The following is an 11,611-nucleotide window of genomic DNA, read 5'->3' as shown; positions in this document are numbered from 1 at the left end:
TAGAGGAGTCATGGTGGAATCATAGAGGTGTTGTTCAAGTGTCAGAGAGGATTCATGGAGAAATCACAGCGGCTTCACAGAGGAGTCATAGAGGAGTCATAGAAGAGTCATAGAGGAGTCATAGAGGTGTCATGGAGGAGTCGTAGAGAAGTCATAGTGTCATAGAGGAGTCAAAGAGGGGTCAATGAGGAATTGTCAGAGATGAGTCATAGAATAGTCTTAGAAGAGTCATAGAGGAGTCATAGAGGAGTCAAGCAGGTGTCACAATGGAGACACAGAGGAGTCACAGTGGAGTCGTAGAGGCTTCATAGAAGCATTATAGCAGCGTCATAGAGACGTCCAAGAGGAGTCATAGAAGAGTCGTAGAGGTGTCATAAAGGAGTCATAGTGTCATACAGAGTCATAGAGGAGCCATAGAGGAGTCATACAAGGGTCATAGAGGAGACACAGAGGAGTCAGAGAGAAGTCATAGATTTATAGAGGATTCATAGAAAAGTCATAGGGGAGTCATATAAGAGTCACTGAGGAGTCATAGAGGAGTCCCAGTGGAGTCTCAGTGGAGTCACAATGCAGACACAGTGGAGTCATAGAGGCGTCATAAAGGTGTCATAGAGGCATCATAGAGGCGTTCAAGAGGAGTCACAGAGGAGTCATAGAGCAGTCATAGAGGAGTCAAAGAAGAGTCATAGAGGAGTCATAGAGGAGTCATAGAGGAGTCATAGAGGATTCATAGATTTGTAATGGAGGAGTCATGTAGGAGTCATAGAGAAGTCATAGAGGAGTCACAGAGGAGTCATAGAGGAGTCACGCAATGGTCACAATCTAGTCACAGTGGAGTCACAGAGGAGTCATACAACGGTCACAATCTAGTCACAGTGGAGTCACAGAGGAGTCATAAAAGCTTCATAGAGGCATCATACAGGTGTCATAGAAGCGTCATAGAGTTGCCATAGAGGTGTCCAAGAGGAGTTATAGACGAGTCATAGACAAGTCATAGAGGAGTCATAGAGCATTCAAATATCTGTCATAGAGGAATCATAGAGTAGTCATAGTTATAGAGGAGTTATAGACGAGTCATAGACAAGTCATAGAGGAGTCATAGAGCATTCAAATATCTTTCATAGAGGAATCAGTCATAGAGTTATAGAGGAGTTATAGAGGAGTTATAGAGGAGTCCTACAGGAGTCATAGAACATTCAAATATCTGTCATAGACGAATCATAGTCATAGAGTTATAGAGGAGTTATAGACGAGTCATAGACAAGTCATAGAGGAGTCATAGAGCATTCAAATATCTGTCATAGACAAATCATAGAGTAGTCATAGAGATATAGAGTAGTCATAGAGTTATAGCAAAGTCATAGAGGAGTCATAGTGTTATAGAAGATTCATAGAGGAGTCACAGGGTAGTCATAGTGGAGTCATAGTGGAGTTATAGTGGAGTCATAGTGGAGTCATAGTGGAGTCATAGAGGAGTCAGTGGAGTCACAGTGGAGTCATAGAGGCATTATAGGGGTGTCGTAGGTCACTTCAAGAGGAGTCATAGAAGAGTCATAGAGGAGTCATAGAGGAGTCAAAGAAGAGTCATAGAGGAGTAATAGAGGAGTCATAGAGGAGTTGTAGAGTGTTCATAGATGAGTAATAGCAGAGTCATAGAGGAGTCAGAGGAGCCATGAAGGAGTCATAGAGGAGGAATATAGGACTCATACAGGAGTCATAGAGATGTCATAGTATCATAGAGTCATAGAGAAGTCTTAGAGGAGTCATAGTGTCATAGAGTCATAGAGGAGTCTTAGAGAAGGCATAGAGCAGTCGTAGAGAAGTCAATAAGATGTCAGAGCAGTCAATAAAAAGGCATAGAGGAGTCATAGAGGAGTCATAGAGGAGTCATAGAATCATAGAATCATAGAATAGTTCGAGTTGGAAAGGACCTTAAGATCATCAAGTTCCAAGCCCCCTGCAATGGGCAGGGACACTTCATGCTAAATCATATCACCCAAGGCCTTGTCCAGCCTGGTCTTGAACACCGCCAGGGATGGAGCATTCACAACCTCCCTGGGCAACCCATTCCAGTGTCCCACCACCCTCACAGGAAAGAATTTCCTCCTTAGATCCAATCTAAACTTCTCCTGTTTAAGTTTTAACCCATTACCCCTTGTCCTATCACTACAGTCCCTAACGAAGAGTCCCTCCACAGCATCCCTATTGGCCCCCTTCAGATACTGGAAGGCTGCTGTGCGGTCTCCACGCAGCCTTCTCTTCTCCAGGCTGAACAGCCCCAACTTCCTCAGCCTGTCTTCATACAGGAGGTGCTCCAGTCCCTGATCATCCTCGTGGCCTCCTCTGGACTTGTTCCAACAGTTCCATGTCCTTTTTATGTTGAGGACACCAGAACTGCACACAATGCTCCAGGTGAGGTCTCACAAGAGCAGAGTAGAGGAGCAGGGTCACCTCCTTCGACCTGCTGGTCATGCTCCTTTTGATGCAGCCCAGGATACGGTTGGCTTTCTGGGCTGCAAGCGCACACAGCTGGCTCATGTTCATTTTCTCATCAAATAATAATAATGGGGTTCTATGAGGCTATGATGGGGCGCTATGAGGCAATAATGGGGTGTATGAGGCAATAATGGGGCTCTATGGGGCTATAATGGGCTCTATGAGACTATAATAAGGCCCTATGAGGCTATAATGGGGCTCTATGAGGCAATAATGGGTTTCTATGGGGTTATAATGGGCTGTATGATGCAAAAATGGTGCTCTATGGGGGTACAATGGGGCTCTATGGGGCTATAATGGGGTCTATGAGGCAATAATGGGGTTCTATGGTTCTATAGGGGTTCTATGAGGCAATAATGGGGTTCTATGAGGCAATAATGGGGTTCTATGGGGCTATAATGGGCTGTATGATGCAATAACGAAGTTCTATGGGGCTATAATGGGGGTGTATGATGCAATAATTGGACTCTATGAGGCAATAATGGGCACTATGGGGTTATAATGGGGCTCTATGAGGCAATAATGGGTCTCTAACCAATAATGGGGCTCTATGAGGCTATAATGGGGCTCTATGAGGCTATGATGGGACTCTATGGGTCAATTATGGGGCTCTATGAGGTTATAATGGGGCTCTATGGGGCAATAATAGGGCTCTATGAGGCTATAATAGGGTCTATGAGGCAATAATGAAGCTCTATGAGGCTATGATGGGGCTATAATGGGACTCTATGAGGCAATAATGAGGTTCTATGGGGCTAACATGGGCTGTATGATGCAATAATGGGGTTCTATGGGGCTATAATAGGGCTCTATGGAGCTATAATGGGTACTATGAGGCAATAATGGGGCTCCATGAGGCTATAATTTGGTCTATGAGGCAATAATGGGGCTCTATGAGGCTATAATGGGGTTCTATAGGGCTATAATGGGCTGTATGATGCAATAATGGGGTTCTATGGGGCTATAATGGGGCTCTATGAGGCTATAATGGGGTTCTATGGAGCTATAATGGAGCACTATAGGGCAATACTGGGGTCTATGAGGCTATAATGCGGTTTATGAGTTAATAATGGGGTTTATGAGGTAATAATGGGGGTATATGAGTCAATAATGGGGTTCTATAGGGCTATAATGGGCTGTATGATGCAATAATGGGGTTCTATGGGGCTATAATGGGGCTCTATGGGGCAATAATGGGGCTCTATGAGGCTATAATGGGGTTCTATGGGGCTATAATGGAGTTCCATGAGGCAATAATTGGGCTGCATGGGGCAATAGTGCTGTCTTTGAGGCAATAATGGGGCTCTATGGGGTTATACTGGGGTCTATGGGGCAATAATGGGGTTCTATGGGGCTATAATGGGCAGTATGATGCAATAATGTGGTTCTATGGGGCTATAATGGGGCTCTATGGGGAAATAATGGGGGTCTATGAGAATCTAATGGGGCTCAATGGGGCAATCATAGGGCTCTCTGGCGATGCTGGGGTCTACGAGGCCATAATGGGGTTCTATGAGGCTATAATAAGGCTATAATGGGGCTCTATGAGGCAATAATGAGGTTCTATGGGGCTATAATGGGGCTCAATGGGGCTATAATGGGTCACTGTGAGTCAATAATGGGGCTCTATGGGGTTATATCGGGCTCTATGAGGCTATATGGGGGTTCTATGGGGCTATAATAAGGTCTATGAGGCAGTAATGGGGTTCTATGGGGTTTTATTGGGGCTCTATGAGGAAATAAGAGGGCTCTATGAGGCAATAATGGGGCTCTATGGGACAATAATGGGGTTCTATGAGGCAATAATGGGGTCTATGAGGTAATAATGAGCCCCTATGAGGCAATAATGGGGCTCTATGTGGCAATAATGGCGTTCTATGGGGCTATAATGGGGTTCTATGAGGCAATAATGAAGCTCTATTAGGGAATAATGGGGCTCTACGAGGCAATAATGGGGCTCTATGAGGCAATAATGTGCTTCTATGGGGGAATAATAGGGCTGTATGGGTCTATAATGGCCTGTATGATGCAGTAAGGGGGTTCTATAGGGCTATAATTGTGCTCTATTGGGGTATAATGGGGCACTCTGGAGCAATAATGGATCTCTATGGGGCAATAATGGGGTTCTGTGGGGCTATAATGGGGGTCTATGAGGCAATAATGGGGTCTATGAGGCAATAATGAGGCTCTATGAGGCAATAATGGGGCTGTATGGGGCTATAATGGGTCTCTATGAGGCAAAATGGGGCTATATGAGGCTATAATGCGGCACTATGAGGCAATAATGGGCTCTATGGGACTATAATGGGATCTATGAGGCTATAATGGGGCTCTATGGTGCAAGAATGGGGTCTGTGAGGCTATAAGGGGGCTCTATGGGGATATTATGTGGTCTATGAGAAAATAATGGGGCTCTATGGGGTTACACTGGACTCTATGCGGCAATAATGGGGCTCTATGCGGAAATTATGAGCCTCTATGAGGCAATAATGGGGCTCTATAGGGCAATAATGGGGTCTATGGGGCTATAATGGGGCTCTATGGGGCTATAATGGGGCTCTATGAGGATATAATGGGTCTATGAGGCAATAAGATCATTCAGTTCCAACCCCCCTGCCGTGGGCAGGGACACCTCACACTAAACCATGCCACCCAAGGCCTCGTCCAACCTGGCCTTGAACACCGCCAGGGATGGAGCATTCACAACCTCCCTGGGCAACCCATTCCAGTGCCTCACCACCCTCACAGGAAAGAATTTCCTCCTTAGATCCAATCCAAACTTCCCCTGTTTCAGTTTTAACCCGTTACCCCTTGTCCTGTCACTACAGTCCCTAATGAAGAGTCCCTCCCCAGCATCCCTATAGGCCCCCTTCAGATACTGGAAGGCTGCTATGAGGTCTCCACGCAGCCTTCTCTTCTCTGCCCAACCTGTAGCTGTGCCTGGGATTGCTCCCACCCAGGTGTAGGACCTTGCACTTGGCATGGTTAAACTCCATGAGGTTGGCATCAGCCCACCTCACAAGCGTGTCGAGGTCCCTCTGGATGGCATTCCTTCCCTCCAGGGTATCAACCGAACCACACAGCTCGGTGTCATCGGCTAACTTGCTGAGGGCGCGCTCAATCCCACTGTCCATGGCAGCGACAAAGATGTTGAACAAGACCGGTCCCAACACCGATCCCTGAGGGACCCCACTCGTTGCTGGTCTCCAGCCGGACATTGAGCCATTGACCACAACTCTCTGTGTGCAGCCATCCAGCCAGTTCTTTATCCACCGAGTGCTCCATCCATCAAATTGATGTCTCTCCAATTTAGAGACAAGGATGTCGTGTGGGACAGTGTCGAACGCTTTGCACAAGTCCAGGTAGATGCCATCAACTGCTCTACCCCTGTCCATCAGTTCTGTAGCCCCATCATAGAAGGCCACCACATTGGTCAGGCAGGATTTCCCCTCAGTGAAGCCATGCTGGCTGTCACCAAGCACCTTGTTGATTTTCTTGTGCCTTAGCATGCCTTCCAGGAGAATCTGCTCCAAGATGTTGCCAGGCTCAGAGGTGAGACTGACTGCTCTGTAATTCCCCGGGTCATCCATTTTCCCCTTCTTGAAAATAAATACAGGGCCAGAGCCTCAAAACAGACCCAAAACAAGACAAAAACAGCAAAATCAGCCACAAAACAGACCCAAAACAACCCCAAAAAACCCTGGTCCTGCTTCTCCTGTGGGATACAGGCTCAGAGCCCCCAAACAGACCCAAAACAGGCCAAAAAAAGGCAAAAACAAGGCCAAACCACCCCAAAACCACCCCAAAATCACCTTCTGCTTTTCTTATGGGATACAGGGTCAAAGCCCCCCAAAAGACCAAAAACAGGCCAAAAACACCCCAAAACCACTTTGTCCTGCTTCTTCTAGGGGATACAGGGTCAGAGCCCCAAGACAGATCCAAAACAGACCCAAAACAGGCCAAACCAAGGCCAAACCACCCTAAAACCACCCCAAAATCACCTTCTCCTGCTTCTCCTATGGGATACAGGGTCAAAGCCCCCCAAAAGACCCAAAACAGGCCAAAAACAACCCAAAACCACCTTGTCCTGCTTCTTCTAGGGGATACAGGGGAAGAGGCCCAAAACAGACCCAAAACAGACCCAAAACAGGCCAAAAATGGGCCAAAACACCCAAAGCAAACCCCAAAACACCCCCGAACCACCCCAAAACCACCTTGTCCTGCTTCTCCTATGGAATACAGGGTCAGAGCCCCAAAACAGGACAAAAACAGGAGAAAAGCGGGCCAAAACACCCCAAACAACCCCCAAAATGGGCCAAAACTACCCCAAAATCACTTTGTTCTGCTTCTCCTGTGGGACACAGGTCAGAGGCCCAAAACTGGACAAAACCACCCCAAAACCACCTTGTCCTGTTTCCCCTGTGGGTCACAAGTTCAGAACCCCAAAACAGGCTCAAGAAAGTATGAAAACAACCAAAAACTTTTCAGAAGCACCCCCAAAACAACCCCAAACCACCCTAAACCCACCAAAAAAACACCTTGTCCTGCTTCTCCTGTGGGATACAGGCTCAGAGCCCCAAAACAGACCCAAAACAGGCCAAAAAGAGAAACACACCAAAACACCCCAAACCACCCCTAAAACAGCCCAAGCCAACCCCGAAGCACCGGCTCGTGCTGCAGCTCTGCCTCATTCCAGAGCCTTGGATCATCTGGGAGCACGGGATCCCATTGGCATCACAGGTCCTGGTGCTTGGGAGCAGATCCTATGGGATCTGGATCCAGATCCGGATGCTCCACACATGGACACGGATCCAGGTCCGGATCCGGTTGTAGGGGGGAGCGCGGACACGGAATTCCATGGGGCTGGAAGAGCAGAACCGGGCTCCAGGAGGGGGGGCTCTGGGGTGGGGGGGAGAGACACCATTGCCCCTCATTGTCTCCATTGACCCTATTGGCCCCCATTACCCCCTTTGCCCTCCCCATTACCCCCATTGCCCGTTACCCCCATTGCCCCCGCTGCCCCCCATTGCCCACATTACCCATTACCCCCATTGCCACCCGTTACCCCCATCCCCAACTCACTTCCCACTGCTCCGCACTGGATCCAAAGATGGGGCTGGGGTTGCCCCGGTCCCGCCGCGCATCCGGTCGCGGCTCCCATTGAGGCTCCAGAGACCCCGGGTTCGAGCCCCGAGCTCCCGGGTTCGGGTCCCGAGCTCCCGGGTTCGGGTCCCGGTGCCCCCGGAGCAGCGGCGAGAGCCGGGGGGGAAGCCCCGGTGCCCCCCCCACGGAGCAGCGCCCCCAGCACCGAGCGGCGCCGCTCCCGTAGCAGCACCGGGGCCCGGTGCAACAGCGCCCCCAAGCGGGCTGCCAGGACCCGCGCTATGGGGCGTTCGGGGGCGGGCACTGGGACCCCCAAGTTATGGGGCGCCACCTTTGTGCCACCCAAGGTATGGGGCAGGCTCTGGAAGTCCCCTATAGAGCCCCCCAAGTTATGGGGTGCCCCCTTTGTCCCCCCCCAAGTTATGAAGTGGGGTCTGGGTCCCCCCTATGGAGCCCCTCTTTGTGCCCCCTAAGGTATGGGGCGGGCTCTGGGGGTCCCCCTTTGTGCCCCCCCATCTTATGAGGCACCCCCTTCGTGCCCCCCAAGCTATGGGGTGGCATCTGGGTCCCCACTATGGAGCCCCATTTTGTGCCCCCAAGTTATGGGGTGGGGTCTGAGGGTCCCCCTTTGTGCCCTCCCCCAAGTTAGGGGGCTCCCCACCTGTGGAGGCCCCCAAGTTATGGGGCGGGGTCTGGGTCCCCCCTATGGAGCCCCCCAAGTTATGGGGCACCCCCTCTGTGCCCCCCTCAAAGTTATGGGGCACCCCTATAGTGCGGGGGTGCCGAGGCCCCGCCCCACGTGACCCGAGGTGACCTGGAGGGCGAAGAGCCCGCGGGGGTGGGGCAGGAGGCGGTGCTGGGTGATGACCACGTGACGCGGGGGGGGGGGAGGGGGCTGCGGGGGACGCGCGCAGGGGCCAGGATCGGGCCCGGGCCCCGCCCCCTCCCCCCCCCCGCGCCCGCCCCAGTTTGGTCCCGTCCAGTTCCCGCCAATTTCGCCCATCATGGCGGAGCTGGAGCTCCCCTCCGATCCCGACCTGCGCAGGTTGGAGCCCGCAGGACCCCCCAGTGGGGGCTTTTGGGGTCCTGGGGGGGTTGGGGTGCTCCTGACCCCCTCTCTTTGTCTCCCCCCCACCTCCAGGCTGTGCACGGGGCCCTGTGCCCCCATCCGGGATCACAAGAACCCCCCAGCACTCCCCAATTCCCCCTTGTGACCGCCCCCCCACCCCCTTCTCCCAGATCCATGCACAAGAGCCCAAATTCCTTTAGGACCCCTCCAAATCCCATTGGGATGCCCAGGAACCCCCAGTTCCCTCCCATGAGCCTCCCCGCCCCCCCAACCCCTCTTTTAACCCCCCCTTCCCCCAGGTTTCCTCCTTAACTCGGGGCTCAGGTACCAGCACTTCAAGAAGATTCAGATTTGGGGGGCGGATTGGAGAGCGTTAGAGGGTTTTGGGGGGGCTCTATGGGGTTTCGGGGGTCCCACAGGGACCAAAACACCCCCTGCACCCCAAAACCATCCTCCCTGCATCCAAAAACACCCCGTCTGCACTCCAAAACCATCCCCCCTCCACCTCAAAACAACCCCCTGCACCCCAAAACCATGCCCCCTGCACCCCAAAACACACCTCTGCACCCCAAATCTACCCCACTGCACCCCAAAACAGCCCCCTGCACCCCAAAAGCACCCACTGTGCACCCCAAAAGAACCCCCCTCTGCACCCCAAAACACCCCTCTGCACCCCAAAACCACCCTATGGATTCCCCCATGCACCCAAAACCCTCTCAAGGACCCCCCCGAATACATCCTGCAGCCTGGTTTCCCCCCTTGCAACCCAAAACTGCCCTGGGCCCTCCCCCATGATCTTTTCCTCCCCACTCCTGAACCCCAGAACCCTTTAGGGACCCCCTCTGTACTTTAACCCCCCCTGGGTTTCCTTCTGAAGTGGGTGCTGGGCTCATAGGGGTCCTTAAACCCCCCCCCACTCTCCCTAAACCCAGTGCTGAGACCTTTCGGGGTGCCCCCCCAACCTCCATGGTCCCTGCAGCCCTTTTGGGGTCCCCAAAATGGGATCTGGACCCCTTTGGGCCCCCCAAACTCCCCTCAACGTTTGGCTTTGGGGCCCCCCTTGACACCAGGTTGATGCTGGAGGCCACGGGGCTCTCAGGGGCTCGGGGGGCCCAGATCCAGCAGGGCCCAGAGCTACGGGGCAGCCCCATGGACTCCCCAGAAGCTGCCCTGGGGCCACTGAGGAGGCAGCTGCAGGAGGGGAAGCAGCGGCTGGTGGGTGCCAACGGGGGAATATGGGGATTTGGGGGGGGTCCTGATGGGCTTGGGTGGGGTCTGGGAAGTGGAATTTGATGGTTATGGGGAGGGGTTGGGGTCCCTAAAGGGCCCCAGCGCCGATTTTTGGGAGGGATGATGGATATTTGGGGGTCCTGGAGGGGGATTTTGGGTCTATAGGGGATGACATGGGGGAGTTTGGGGCTTTAGGGGGATTTTGGGGGTGCAGCGGTGCTGGGGGGTGGATCTGGGGGTTATGGATGGGTTTGGGGTTAAGGGAGAGGCTTGTGGGGGAAATATGGTGCGAAATTCAAGGTGTTTGAGGGTCTTGGGGGGGGTATTTGGGTCCCTCCCGTGGCTTTGGTGTCCCTCATTTCCTTGTGGCCCCCCTCCCCCCACATAGTAGGACCTACAATAAGGGCCCATAAATGAAGTAGGTCCTGTCCCAATACCCTGTCAATAGAGCAGATCCGACAGCAACCGTACATAAAATAGGTCCTACGTTAATAAATGGGTAAATACAGGAGGTCCTGGCACAGCACCATGTAAATACAGGAGGTCCTACAGTAAGAACGTGCAAATAGGGGTGGCTCTATGTTAATGACATGTAAATAAAGCAGGTCCTCCACTAAAAGGACACAAATTAAGTAGGCCCTACATTAATAACATGTAAATAAGGAAGGATCTATTCTAGTAACATGTAAATAAGGTCAGCCCTACATGAAGTGCGTGTGAATAAAGCAGGTCCTACGCTAATTGCATGTAAACAAGGGGGGGGATGAGAACTGGGGAGGGATGGAGGGAGAGGGGGAGAAATGGCAGGAATGTGGGGAATGGGGGTGGGAAAAAGGGGGAGGGGGAATGGGGGGGCATAAGGGGGGGAGGGGAGAAAATGGGGATGTGGTGGGGGAGGGGAAGAGGGGACAAATGAGGGGGGGAGGGGTGAGGGGTGAGGAAAGGCCCCATATTCAGCCCCATGGGGGGCAGCCGGGAGGGGGTTGAACGGGGACACGAGTTGGGGAGCTCAGAGCTGATTGGCTGTTGCCTGGGCAACGCTCACCAGAACGAGGCCGGGAATGGGGGGGTGAGTTGCCTGCGCAACGGCGGGAACCAACCCGGAAGTGCGGAGAGCATCGCGGAACGGGGATGGGGAAAGGCCGAAACGCGGGGGGGGGGTGATTGGGGGCCTCGATTTCCTGTGAAATCTTTATTTATTGGTTAAGTTTCCTTTTTATACATTCTTAAGGTGACCCCTCCTGCCTCCCCACCCCCCCCCCCGCGCTATTTACATCGGTGTCAATAAGGCTTTGGATAGACCCCCCCCCGCCATCCCCCCCTTTATCCTCCCCTCTCCCATCCCGGGTATAAAGAGGGGGGGAGGTGCCACCCCCCGACACCCCCGGGTGGGGGATGGGAGGTTGTGTCCATTGGGGACCCTCCCTCACATCCACCCCCCCCGTTTTGGGGTGCTGGGGGGGAGGTGAGGCCCATCCCCCCCCTTCCCCACAGACAGTTCATCAACAGGCACTTAATGACACCCACCCCACCCCCGTTTTTGGTTACATGAAGCCGTTTCTACAGGAACCCCCCAAAACCCACGCACGCACCCACAATGTGTTTGAGGCCAACACTAAAACAGGATTGCAAAGTCAAAGAACACGGACCTGGATGCGCAGGGCAGCCCCGGGAGATGCAGCCTCCCGAGGGAGGGGAGGGCTCTCCTCTGCA

This window comes from Pezoporus flaviventris, unplaced genomic scaffold (assembly GCF_033815535.1).
Source record: "Pezoporus flaviventris isolate CSIRO_AGI_PZ_B2104156 unplaced genomic scaffold, CSIRO_AGI_Pfla_v1 ptg000127l, whole genome shotgun sequence".
In the NCBI taxonomy this organism is placed as follows: Eukaryota; Metazoa; Chordata; class Aves; order Psittaciformes; family Psittacidae; genus Pezoporus; species Pezoporus flaviventris.
The sequence above is the reverse complement of the archived record's forward strand: the minus strand, read 5'-3'. Positions refer to the sequence as shown.